The sequence below is a fragment of the Lemur catta genome, chromosome 19 (genome assembly GCF_020740605.2).
Source record: "Lemur catta isolate mLemCat1 chromosome 19, mLemCat1.pri, whole genome shotgun sequence".
In the NCBI taxonomy this organism is placed as follows: domain Eukaryota; kingdom Metazoa; phylum Chordata; class Mammalia; order Primates; family Lemuridae; genus Lemur; species Lemur catta.
The window spans coordinates 31851775-31865365 of record NC_059146.1 but is presented as its reverse complement, the minus strand read 5'-3'; positions in this window follow the sequence as shown (position 1 = coordinate 31865365).

The following is a 13591-nucleotide window of genomic DNA, read 5'->3' as shown; positions in this document are numbered from 1 at the left end:
GCTGGGTGATGATATGGTGACCCGGACAGCCCTAAGCCCTGCCCAGGGTCCAGTGGGAGCCACATGTGTCTCCAGACAGTGATAGAGTGACCAGGGATGTGGCAATGAGGGAGGCCTAGGGAATTGTGATCTCCCAGAAGAGGGGCCTGACTCAGCCTAGGGTGTGGTCAGGAAGGGCTTCCCAGAGGAGGTGGCATGATTTGAGAATGACATCTGAAGGAAATAATTGGGCAAAGAGCAGAAGGAAAGCTGTTGCAGGCAGAGAGCACAGCACAAGCAAGGGCTTAGTGAATACCAGGCACTGGGGTGCTATGGTAGAAGTGGGGCGGGAAGGGTGAGCAGGGTCCAGGACCTCCAGGCCAAGAAGCTCAGACTCTGCCCCGATGGTGCTGGGGAGCCATGGAGGATTCTATGCAAGGGAGGGATAGGGAGAGATTGCGGATATGAGGGGGGCAGACCAGAGGGGGCGACTAAAGCTAGGAGCCCAGGGGGAAGCCAGGGCAGTGACCTGGATGGGTGAGGGCAAGGGTGCACCAGGGCAGCACTGGGGGAAAGGAGAAGGGAGTTGGTTGACTGGGACACTGAGGAAGCTGAGTGGATGGTGATGGAGCTGAAGACCCACGGGGGAAGGAAGGGCCCGGGCAAGGCCCTGGGCCTGGCCAGGGGAGGGAGAGGGTAGGGCTGCCCTGACACAGGACAGGGAGCAGGGGCAGGCTTGGGAACGATGGTATGTCCAGTGTGGGACGCTGTGGATGTGGTGGGCATGGAGGATGTCCAGGGGGTGGCATCCAGGAGGCTGTAGGACCCCTGGCCTGAGGTTGGAGCTGAGGACAGAAACGAGGGCTTTGTCAGCAGAGATGGGGAACCGAGGCCACTGAGGGCGAGATGACCTCTGGGAGGGGTCCCAAGTGCCAGCCACTGGGACTTTGCGTACTTCAAGGCGAGGCAAAGAAAAACCTAGCAAAGACTAAACAGGAGCAGCAGGCAGAGGGGCAAAGGGAAGAAAACCAGGCCATTCAGGCCCACACCACTGTTGTGTTTAATGATATAATTAAAGGCTGTGGTGACCCCAGGGACAGCAGTGTTAGGGGTCAGTTGGGGCAGATGCCAGCTGCAGCCGACCCGAGAGGAGGAGGTAAGAAGCGTGGACAGGGAGAGTAGACCCTGTGATTCTGTGGGCCTAGCCTGGTTCCCGTTGATGTGGAACTTTCGGCCCCATGTCTCCCCAGGTCTGGTCCTCACTCTGTCTCAGCCTAGGCCCCCCTCAGACACCAGGCCTGGAGGTTTGTAGGACCAAACCCTGGACCTAGGAAATGTCCGGCCTTGTTGGAGACCCAGGAGTGGAGTTGGCGGTAAAAGGAACAGAGCTCCCTGGACTCGGGGCTTCTCTAATAACAGGTCCAGAGGCAGGACCGTGGACAGAGCTGGGGTCCTGCCAGCCCTCTGGAGTGATGCTGCTGGGAGGGGCATGAGAAGAGGGCCCAAGGCTGGACTGGCCATTGTCATGACCTGGTGCACATTGTACATGACCTTGTCCTCAGGGGATGACAAATCCTAGATTCCGTCACAGCTTTTTTGGTGGGTCTAGGTCTAGGCCATCAGCCAGTCCCAGGGACCCGATCCGACTCCCCAGCCCCCAGCAGCATCGAGAGGTCCTTCCTCTGTTGCTTGTTAGCCTTGGGTGGCTGAGGTCAGGTGAGGTCATCAGGGATCCTGAGTGCTGGGGAAAGGGCCTAGGGATGAGGTGCCTGGGGCCAGCTACCAAATACCAGGCGCTGCCGGGAGAGGGAGCCAGAGCGCACTGTTCCTAAACCTTTTTTTTTTTTTTTTTTTTTTTTTGAGACAGAGTCTCCCTCTATTGCCCGGGCTAGAGTGAGTGCCCTGGCATCAGCCTAGCTCACAGCAACCTCAAACTCCTGGGCTCAAGCAATCCTCCTGCCTCAGCCTCCCGAGTAGCTGGGACTACAGGCATGCGCCACCATGCCCGGCCAATTTTTCTATATGTATATTTTTAGCTGTCCATATAATTTCTTTCTATTTTTAGTAGAGACAGGGTCTCGCTCTTGCTCAGGCTGGTCTCGAACTCCTGACCTCAAGTGATCCTCCCACATCGGCCTCCCAGAGTGCTGGGATTACAGGCGTGAGCCACCGCGCCTGGCCAACCCTCATTTCTAAATGTGAACAATCCCTACCGTGTGCCGTAGCGTGCCGGGGACTCAGTGCTGAACAAATGCAGGCACAGGTGCTGCCTCATGTAGCTCACCCACTGATGGGGACACGAATGTTAAATAATCACGCAAGCAAGTGTAAAGCGTCTGTGGGGACGAGGGGGTACCATGCAGGAGACATGTATGGAACTCTGAGACCCTGTAACCAGGTGACCTGACCGAGCAAGAGAGGTTGAGGAAGGGGGGCCTCGGCTGAGATGAGGATGCTCAGGTTGGAGCTAACTACGCAGGGGGTGCAGAGGGTGTCCCGTGTGCTGAGGGACGCATGGTGAGTAAAGGGGCTGGAGAAGGCTGGGGTGCTGCAGTGGAGGGACAGAGGGGGTGACCTAGTGTCCAGTCTGGAGAGCAAAGGCTGTGGCTGCTCCAGGGGGATATAGACACAGGAAACCGAGGGCCAGAAAGGGGACACACAGCCAGTGGCAGCTTATACAAGTTTGGAAGCAGGGAGGGTGGGAAGAGGACAGGCTGGTCCCTGTAGCATGGCCCCCCATGCTCCCCGACAGCGCGCCTGGACCATCTCCACCACGTGCAGAAACAATCGCATGTGTCTGGGATTTAAAGTTCAAATTTAGCTTGTGCAACACTGCCCAGGTGAGTGCACCCATTTCCTGAGCCCAGGCAGTAAGTACTTCTGTCAGTTCCTGTCTGGCTGTGGCCCTGCACATCTTTGAGACCAAAGCTCCAGACTACTGGGGCATATGCTTGAAGTGACTGCAGTCCTGATCCCAGGACTGTCCCCGTGTCTGGGTGTGACTAAGTCTGACAGGGGCCCTGAGTGCTGGGAAACCTGTCCCCTGCAAGGCCTCAACCGATGCCAGCCGCTGCAGCTCTCACCTGGGCACACACGGGGAGAGCCAGATAAAGGGGCGTTCCCAAAGAGGACGTTTCTGTCCTGGGTGAACCTGGGCCTGCCTCCTGCCTTTGGTTCCTCCCTCTCACACCTCCCAAAAGTGAGGAAAGGTGTCAGTGCTTGGTGTTGCCCTGACCTGTGCGGACCCACCCTGGGAACACAGCGGTGACCAGCACAGCCCCAGCTCCTGCCCTCAAGAGTTCTAGTTCTAGTGCAGGAAATAGATACCAAACAGTGGCATCCCAGAGTGGTCAGGTCTGGGATGGGCACAGCACAGGCAAGAATGAGCAGGACCTGCTTTTGCAGAAGCCCAGGGGACTTCGGGAGCCCCAAGGGGGCTCCTAACTGGGCCTGGGAGGAGAGTTGGGGAAGAGTCCAAGATTCCCTGAAGGTAGGGCCAGCTTTAGGGCAGCGTGACCTGTGGAATGGCAGAGCGCCCCGTGCTTAGAAGGTCGCTATACTTGATTTAATGCCCCTCTGTGACTAACTTGAAATTCTTAATGAGTTTTTAACAAGGGGCTCCACATTTTCATTTTGCACTGGGCCCTGCAAATCATGTGGCCAGTCCTGCCTGAGGGAGAGAACATTTGACGGATATAAAAAGAGAGCCAGGGACAGAGGGTCTTCGCGTACAAGCATAGCATCGTGTACAAAAGCCAAGAAAGCAAGAGAGGATGGTGCACTGGAAGACCTGGTGGGAGTTCATTGCGGCTGGCGCGCAGAGTGGGAGAAGGTGACACGAGAGCTCTAGGAGTGGGGGAGCCGACTCCACCCCACCCCAAGGCACTGTGGAGCCCTGGGGGTGATGAGCAGTGGGGGGCCAGGGTCAGGTTTGCACTTTAGGAAGATCCATGTGGCCACCATGGGAAGGGTGGGCAAGGACGAGGTGGGGACTCGGCTGCCTGTGGAGGGGGCTGCAAGTGTCTGTGACCCTGAGGAGGGTGGGGAGGAGAGCCAGTGTGGGCAGGCTTATGAAGAACCTCCAATGCTTGGGTGACAAACACCCCAACATGCCAGGAGACCCCTGGGGGAACCCAAAGCCACAGATGAACCCAGAGCTTCATTTTCACTTGAAACTTTTCACCGTGGAGGGTGGGTGCAGAGAAGGGTAGGTTACAGAATGCCACTGGTAAGTACTTGAAATCTTTTTATAAGGGAACTCGCATGGGTGGACGGACGGAGGCGAATGCAAAACTGGCGGAATTAAGAGTATAAAATGTGAGACTTCAAAGGACTTTATTCTGGGTATGTTCTGGCTTCAACTCTGTGGACCCCCTGGGGTGCACCTCTCTCTCTGTCTCTCTCTCTCTCTCCCTCTCCCCCGCCCCCAGCCCTCTGGATAAAACAGCAGTTCTGTGGGGACTTCCTCTTCCGCGTCCCCCTAAACGCTGCAGCCCCAGGGCTGGGCACTGACCCCCTTTTTGCTTCTCTCCTCAGCTCCTTCTGAGGTGTCCACCTCAGTTTTCCTTCTCTGCTGACGACGTCCGCATTTCATTCCCCAACCCCAGCATCTCTCCTCAACCCCACACCTGTCTTTCCTCGGCTTCTTGGGCCCTGTTCCTGGACATCCCCAGGCCTCCCATACCCACCGGGCCCCACGCTGGCCTCGGCTTCTTCCCAGACCTGCCCCTCACCCAGGTCCCATCTCAGGGCAACCCCCCTCCCTGCTGAGTGCTCCCCCCTCCTGCCCCTCCTCCCTCCTCTGCCCCATCCTAGTCTAGCTCTGGCCGCACCCCCTTGGGTCCCTGCACCGGCCTCCCTCTGAGATCCTGGCTTCAGTCTCCCTTTCTGGTCCAAGATCTGCCTAAAGACAAAACTGATGGTCCTCTGCATAGAAGCTTCCATGGCTCCCCACGGTTCTTGGGACAGTCTGGGCTCCTCAGCCTGGGTCCCCCAGGCCTTCCCCCACCGTCTCCTCCCCCAGCTGCAGCTCCAGCGCATATGTCTGCTCCCACCTCAGGCTGGAAGGAAACACCACTCCCTGAAAGGCCCACACTCTACTTCCACGCTTTCCCTCACGCTGTTCCCTCACGCTGTTCCCTGTGCCCTCAGGGGAGCCTGCCCTCCTTCCTCTGCCTGTGCCAAGAGCTGGGGAAGGATCTTAAGCAAGTGACAAAGGAAGCTGTTGAAAGGAAGCTGGTTCTTTCCTGAATTCTCCCCTACTCCCCCCACCAAAGGCAAGGGTTCTGGGGGAAAGGGGGGCGGGGTGCAGGCTTCTAGCATGGGGGAGAAGGCAGTTGGAAACTGCATCCGGGTCCCTCCCTTCTCCCTCTCTGGAGACCCAGCCTTGCCTTCCCCTCCCGGGTGTGACTCCATTGTTCTCCCACTCAGGTCGCTCTGGGAGGATGGGAGTGATGTGGAGGCCATTGTCTTCCCTGGGGAGGCTCTGCCCCAAATCCTCCAGACCACCTCATCCGGTCCCCTCCCACCTCTGTCTCCAGTCACTTCATGACCCAGGAGCCTGGTCCTCCAGCCCTCTCCTTCCCCCAACTCAGGAGTTCAAGCCCCCAGTCCCCTCCTCCCTGAGAGACACACAAGCCCAGTCTCCACCTCCTTCCTCAGAATCCGGCTCCTGCCCCTCCTCCCCAGAACCCTCAGGTTTCCCAGCAGGCTCAGGAGTCCTATCTCCCCTCCCCCTCCTTTTTTTTTTGAGATGGGGTCTTGCTATGTTGCCCAGGCTGAAGTGTAGTGGCTATTCCCAGGCACATGACAGCCTCGAACTCCTGGGCTCAAGCAATCCTCCTGCCTCAGCCTCCTGGGACTACAGGCGTGTGCTGCTGCCACACCTGGCTCTGCCCGTCTTTCCCCAGGATGGTCTTCAGGCCCCGGCTTCGCTGCCCTGCCCTTCAGTCTGCCTGAGAAACTAAACCCCTCACCCTCTCCGAACACATCACGTCCACGTACTCAGTGGCCCTGCCCCGGGGAAGCATCTTTCCTGTCTCTCTTTTGGTCTCAGCGTCCCCCCCACCCATTCCTTATACTGTCTGTCCCCCTCCCCACGTCCACCTCTCTGTCCCACTGCAGTTCTCCTGTCCCTTTCTTCTCCCTCTTTCGGTGTCAGTGCTCACCTGTCTCTCACCTCATCAAGATCAATGGCACCAGGTCAGGCTGGAGTCAGTTCCAATGGGGACACGTGTGTTCTGACCCAGGGAGGGTGCTGAGGGCCAGGCCTGGGCATCTAGGACCATAAATGCCCCTGCAATGTGCCCGGCCTCAGCCCCTAGCCTGGCTTTTTCCTGGGCTCCGAGGCCCCAGCCCTTCTGGGGTTCCCCTTGTGTCCTCTACTTATGCTGCGGTGGGAGGACAGGAGGGAAGACTGGCGGGAGGGACTGCACTGACTAATCCACCTCCTGCCTCCCCTACCCTCCAGGGCTGCTGTCACCCCGGCCCTGCTGTGCCTTGGTGCCCTGGGTCTCCTTTTACAGATGCGGCAACTGAGGCCCAAAGAAGCGAGGTGCCTTGCCCAGCCACGCGGACGTGGCTAGACAGTGGCAGAGTCAGAATTAGAGCCTGATTGTTCTCTCCCTCCTCTGCTCACCCGCGTCCCTCAAGCCCAGACGGCTACGTAAGTGACTTCCAGGGCTGCTGCTTCATCACGGTTTTCTTGGGAAACGGGGCGCCTGGGAAGCTTGACTTCCAGCTGTACCTGTCGCCGTCGCCCACGGTCCCCCTGATGGCGGTGCTGGTGACAGCGCCCCGGGTGTGGGCGCCAGGTGGGAACGATCCTGGTGAACGGGCATGGGCGCGCCGCCTGCTGGGGACTCGCTACTTGGTGGCCACGTCGTTGCTCAGCCAGGCGACCCGCACAAGGAGTTTCTCGTGGTGGGGGCGCTCAGTCCACGCCCCCGCGCCCCACGCCCCCTGTGCCCGTGGCGCCGGACCGCGTAGAACACCCTGCCCGCCCCCTTCGTCTCGCACCCGAACCCTTTCAGACGCTGCGGTTGCGGAGCGCGGGCGGCCTGTCCATCACCCGCGTCGTGGCCACTCATCCAGTTGCTCTGTTGGCGAGAAACAAGGCCTGTGGCCACGTGTCCGACAACTGCTGCCCCAGGGTCGCCCGTGCGGCTTCGAGGCGGTGCGCGGGTTCCCGCGGCCGCGTGTCCGTGGCAGGCAGCGCCCAGGCAGGCTGCGCTCCCGGCTGGTGCTGCGCTCTGCTGTGGACCGGCCCACCCGCTAGCCTTGCGCTTTTTCCAGCATGCAGGTGCTTTTCTGGCCCCTGACAATGTCACCTACAATCCCTTGGCGCTGATGCCCCCAGTGGGCACGTTCACCGGACTTTTCCAGCGTGGCCACTGCTGGCGGAGCTTGTGCCTGCCCGGGTGCTCCTGCACTGGTGGCTGTTCCCCAGCCTGGGCTGGCACCTCCTCTTTGCTGGCCCCGAGCTGCGTCAGGGGCAGCATTCTAGCCAAAGGCTGGTCCCAGCTCAGGGCTTCACCTGGACCCAGGTGGCCTACGGAGGCAGGCGGGCGCAGTGCACCACCTGGAGACTCACTGGGCACCCATGCTCACCCAGGCCTTGGGGCAGCCGGCAGCAGATGAGCAGCCCTGGGGCCCAAGGGCTTTGGGAGGTGAACTGTCAGTGGACTCCCCGGGATCAGGGTTGGGGAAAATCATGACACTACATTCCATTGCTCACACAGCAGCCAGAGAGACAGTTTTAAAATACAAGTCTTGACCCTCCTCCACTCAAAATCCTCCCACGCGGTCACCACACCTCCCAGCAAAAGCAGTCCTCGCAGTGGTCTACGAGCCCCTACACATCTGCTCCCACTACCTCTCTTCATCTCATCACGTCCTACTGCGTCTCAGTCCCCTTTGTGTTGCTATAAAGCAATACTTCAGACTGGGCTATTATTTATTGATTTGTTTATTCATTTATTTATAAGACGGGGTCTCATTCTGTCATCCAGCCTGGAGTGCAGTGGCATGATCATAGCTCACTGCAACCTTGAACTCCTGGGCTCCTCCTGCCTCAGTCTTCCCAGTAGCTGGGACTACAGGCATGCTCCACCACACCTGGCTAAGTTTTTTGCAGAGATGGGGGTCATGGCAGGGCAATTTATAAAGAAACGAGGTTTATTTGGCTGCTGGCTCTGCAGGCTGCACAAGAAGCGTGGCGCCAGCATCTGCTTGGGGAGATCCTCAGGCTGCTTCTACTGATGGCTGGAGACAAAGCAGAGCCCTATGTGCAGAGAGCACATGGCAAGAAGGAAGGGGCCAGGCTCTTTTAATGGCCAGTTCTGGGGGAACTAAGAGTGAGAACTCACTCGCTATGCTCATCACCGGAAGGACTGCACCAAGCCATTCGTGAGGGATCCACCCCCATGACCTAAACACCTCACATTAGGCAACACCTCCAATGCTGGGGATCAAACCGTATGACTCCTTCCCTCGATTCCTGCCTCATTGGCCACCTTACTTTCTTCATCCTGCCCCAGGGCCTTTGCACTGGCTGTCCCCATGATATCCCTATAGCTCACTCATCTCCTTCAAGTCTTTCCTCAAATGTCACCGGCTTACTGAGGCCATTCTCACTACCCAACCTAAATTGCAATCCTCCACCACCTACATTCTGTAGCCATTTCTCCAATTTTTTCACAGCACATACCACTTTCTATATACTTATTCAATTATCTCTCTCTGCCACACATAAATTCCTTGATGGTAATGATTTTTTAATTGTTTAAGTGAGCTTGAAAATACACAGTTAATTACATATTTTTAAGTGTCCAGCCTGAATGAATTTTTACATATACGTTCACCCATGTAGCCATCACTTAAATAAAGCTATTTCCATCAACCCAGATAGCTCCATGTGGTCAGATTTTTACATGAATGTTTTGTTCACCGATGAATCACCACACCTATGACAGCACCCAGCACTCAGTAAATATTTGTGGAATAAATAATATTATAATAGTTATAATTTGTTGACTGTGCACCACATCATATGCCAGGCCCTGGGCTCAGAGAGGAAATTATAGCCCAAGGTCACACTTTGTCTTTATTACAGTGTAAAGTGTGGACAATGGGCTGAGGGAAGGGATACAATAATAATGGCTAGTGTCAAGTGCATGACCCTATGCATTATTTCTTCTTACCCTCCAGCTAGTTTTTGAGGCCAACTCTAATAATATTGTAATGATTCCTTTTTCCTGGGGATAGCGGAAAGAGCCAGAGCTCAAGTCTTTTGCCAAGTTCACGCAACTAGAAAGTGGCAGAGTCAGGATTTGAACCCAGAGTGCAAGATTTTGGGGTTGGTTGTTTTTAAGACAGAGTCTCACTCTGTTGCCCAGGCTAGAGTGCAGTGACATCATCACAGCCCCCTGCAACCTCAAACTCCTGGGCTCAAATGATCCTCCTGCATCAGCCTCTTGAGTAGCTGGAACTACGGCCATGTGCGACCACACCGGGCTAATTTTCCTATTTTTGGTAGAGATGGGGTCTCATTATGTTGCTCAGACTGCTCTCAAACTCCTGGCCTCAAGCGATCCTCCCACCTTGGCCTTCCAAAGTGCTGGGATTACAGGTGTGGGCCATGGCACCTGGCCAGAGTGCAAGTTTTTACCCACCGATTTGGTTGTGGGTTTTTTGTTTTGTTTTGTCTTTGTATTGCCTCACAAAGATTTATAAATAGTCCGGGTGTATAGGCTAAGTGGTAAGTGCTTTTATATACAGTGTATACACATTATAAAACGTATTCCTCACAGTCACCCTGGAGGCAGGTCTTTTTATTTATCCCCATTTTATAGAGAACACAGTTGAAGGTTGAAGGCTTGAAATCACCGCCCAAGGCCACACACTGGGGTTCCTGGGAAAGAAGTGTGTTTCTGAGGCGAGGCACTCGGTGCTGACTCAGTGAGACAGGACGCTGACCATGGTCCTGAATACGCTATGCTTGGGCTTTTCCTGTTAGCCCAGAATCAAGGGGCTCCCACTCAACCTCTTCCAGTCCTGAAAAACAGCAGGAGACCAGGGAGATGAGAGAAAAGTGAGGGAATGCTCAGAAAGAGAGGCTGGGGTTTCTTAGGAACGAAGATGTGGACTGCAATTAATTTATTCATAATGGCTCAGGACTGGACTCTGGAGCCAAGAGTCCTGGATTCAAATTCTGCTCCAAGCTATGTGATCTGACACAAGTCACTTCACCTCTCTGAGCATCTATTTCCCCCTCTGTGAATGTGGATAATAATATCCACATCATAAGGTTGTTGTAGCAGTTTTGAAAATGTTAATAGAACAGTGCTTAGTGTGGAGTAAATATTTGCTATTATTAATTTTCAACAATTTTTTTTTTTTTTGAGACAGAGTCTCACTTTGTTGCCCGGGCTAGAGTGAGTGCTGTGGCGTCAGCCTAGCTCACAGCAACCTCAAACTCCTGCTGGGCTTAAGTGATCCTACTGCCTCAGCCTCCCGAGTAGCTGGGACTACAGGCATGCGCCACCATGGCCGGCTAATTTTTTCTATATATACTTTTAGTTGTCCAGATAATTTATTTCTATTTTTAGTAGAGACGGGGGTCTCACTCAGGCTGGTCTCGAACTCCTGACCTCAAGCGATCCACCTGCCTCGGCCTCCCAGAGGGCTAGGATTACAGGCGTGAGCTACCGCGCCCGGCCTCAACAATTTTTTTTAGCATTTACCTCAGGCCAGTCCTGCTCCAGGCACTGAAGATGCAACAGTTAACAACATGGCAACATCCCTACCCCAGGGTAGTGGACACTCTGGCTCACATTCTAATTCAGACCAAAACTCTGCATTCCATCTTTTGTTTTTCCTGTATTCCATCTGGATAGAAAATATGCAAAGCTCTACAGAACAAACAAGATTATCTTTTAAAAGTTCATTTTGTAGGTGGCTAATTTCATGCACCAACAGCTATGAACAAGGAAGAAGGAAGGAAGGAATATATGTCTCCAATTCCTACCCACCCCCCCAGCGTACACACACACACACACACACACACACACACACACACACACAGGCTATTCTCAAGTCTGCTTAATGTGGCAAGCTGAAGTCCTCACTGGCCAAAATAAGCCCACAGATGTGTTGGGACTGACTGGCACAGAGATTTTTAAATAATCAAATCTGGCTCTCTGTGGACAGAGCCTGTGCTCTCTAGCTCACCACAGACCTAGTCCACACCGAGGCCGTGCTGATCATTTTGTCCCTCAGTTCCACCCTCCTCTTTCTTCTCATACAAACAAGTCCGCTTCACTTTAAATCAGGGACCCTGCTAGCTCCTGAATGTCGAGTCTCCAATACCAGGGACCTTGGAGGCCTAAGGTGTGGAGGCAAGTCGGGGGCCAGGCTAACTACCAGGATCCAATTGTGTCGCATGCTCTCCTCATCTCATCTCCAGACATTCTGACTGAGGAGGAACTGAACCTTTCCATGGAATCCTAGAGATTTCCCTGGTGTTGCCACTCCAGTTCCAAGCCTCCTGTAAGGACCATGCATGCTCTGATGGGACCACATATCACCTTATGAAGCACAAACCTAAATCTGTGCCCAGCACCCAGGCCACATCTGGTTCTAAGGTCACATCCAGTTCCAAGATGGTATTTCTGAAGGACTCCAAAACAGTGTCCATCTCCAGCTCCAAGACTATGGCAATGGCTGAACCACGATCAAAGAGCACACCTGAAGCTTAACCATGGCTTGTCCCTGTGGTCATGGCTCATCCAGGGCTTGCACAGTGACTGTGAATGAACTTGGGCCTGAACATGTGGCTGTGGCTGAACCAGCACCTGTACCTATACTGCCACCCAAGCCCATAGCTGAAACAGTATCTATAACCATGTCCAAAACCAAGATAGTGCCTGTGTCTGGGTCAGAAACTATCTCACGGCCAAGCTGGGGCTCAAGGTGGTGGCAGTGACTGAACGAGGCTCAGAGGCTGTGGCTGTGGCAAAACCAGAACTTGAAACTGTGTTTGCATCCAAATTGGTGTCTGTGGTCAAATCAGAGATAGTGGCTTTCTCTAGCAAGGGGCAGAGGGCACAGGGGGTACTTGCTGGGCCTCTAGGCTACCATACTCAACACTTCTCATGGCCACTTGTTCCCATGCCTGAGGGTTGCACTTAAGGTGCTGAGCCGATGTCCCCAGGCCCTACCCAGCAGCCTCCCTGCCTTCCACCTGCGGGCTGCCTGCTCTGGAGGGAGGCAGCCCATGCACTTTGTCACAATGTGCTCCTTTGGTATTACCGTCACTGCTGTCAAGCATGAGTTTGACTTCATCTGGACAAGAAGTATAATGTATGGAACCTTGAGAAACCCCATCCTTCTCTGTCCATCATTTTTGTCATCTCTAAAATGGAGGCAATTATACAGGTCCAAAGGCCCTTCTCTAAAATGCTTGGAGCCAGGTGAATTTTGGATTTGGAAATTTAGAATGGTCGCACCATGTGAATGCCACATATTACATAACATCCCCAGTGTGTGTTACATAATCACAAACAATATCTCTGCAGCGAAATGTCTGAATATTCACACTAAGTGAGATAAATTAAGACTATAGCAACCACACATGAGTTCAGGTCAGTTTTTGTTGTCAGTTGAGTTTTGACATCAAACACACAAAACACCCTTCTGTCTTCAGGCCTTTTTGCACATCTGGGGATCGTAGATAAGGGACGTGGCTCTCTAGCACCTACCTCCTCAGGTTCCAGCAAGGTGGGAATGAGTTAATGTATGAAAAGCACTTGAAATAGAGCCCAGCTTATGGTTAATGGTTAAATGTCATAGGTGGAGTGTTTGTTGTTTATTGTCACTAGCATCTGGAACCTCCCAATTCTCTGAGCTTTAAACATATCTTAGGACCACACGCAGCCACTGTCATGTCCCAAATTTCTCCTGAGGGAAGGCTCAGGGGCATTGCTCTGATTAGAAGCTTGTGGGGTGCTAGCCAGGCATGCACATGCATGTCTGTAGTCCCAGCTACTCGGGAGGCTGAGTTGGGAGGATCATTTGAGCCGAGGAGCTTGAGTACAGGCTGGGCAATATAACAAGAACTCCAAAAAGAAGGTTGTAGGGGCAAGAGTATGTTTAACTGGCAGTGCTGGGTTGGGGGTACCTGATGGTGGTTATGATGTACTAAGCTACCCCTTAGCACCACTATATAGAGACCATGGACTCTGGAGCCAGATGACCTAGGTTCGAATCCCAGCTTGGCCACTCGTTATCTGCGTGACCTTGGGAAAATTATTTAACCTCAGTTTCTTCATATGTGAAATACAAATGATAAAAAAAAAAACCTCATTCACAGGATTGTAGTGAGGATTAAATGAGTTAATATGTAGAAATCTCAGAAAATATGTGGTGCTAGGACCTGACACATGGGCCTGTGATGCTCCCCTCCACGCCTCCTGGGAAGTCACCCTGTCTCTCAGGAGTCAGGCAGGAGCTCCCCAAATGCCCTCACGCTCCCCAGCACCCAGCAGCCTCCACCCCCGGTATCCAGAACATTTAAATTCTCAGGGCTGCAGATTTATACGCTTGCCAACATGAG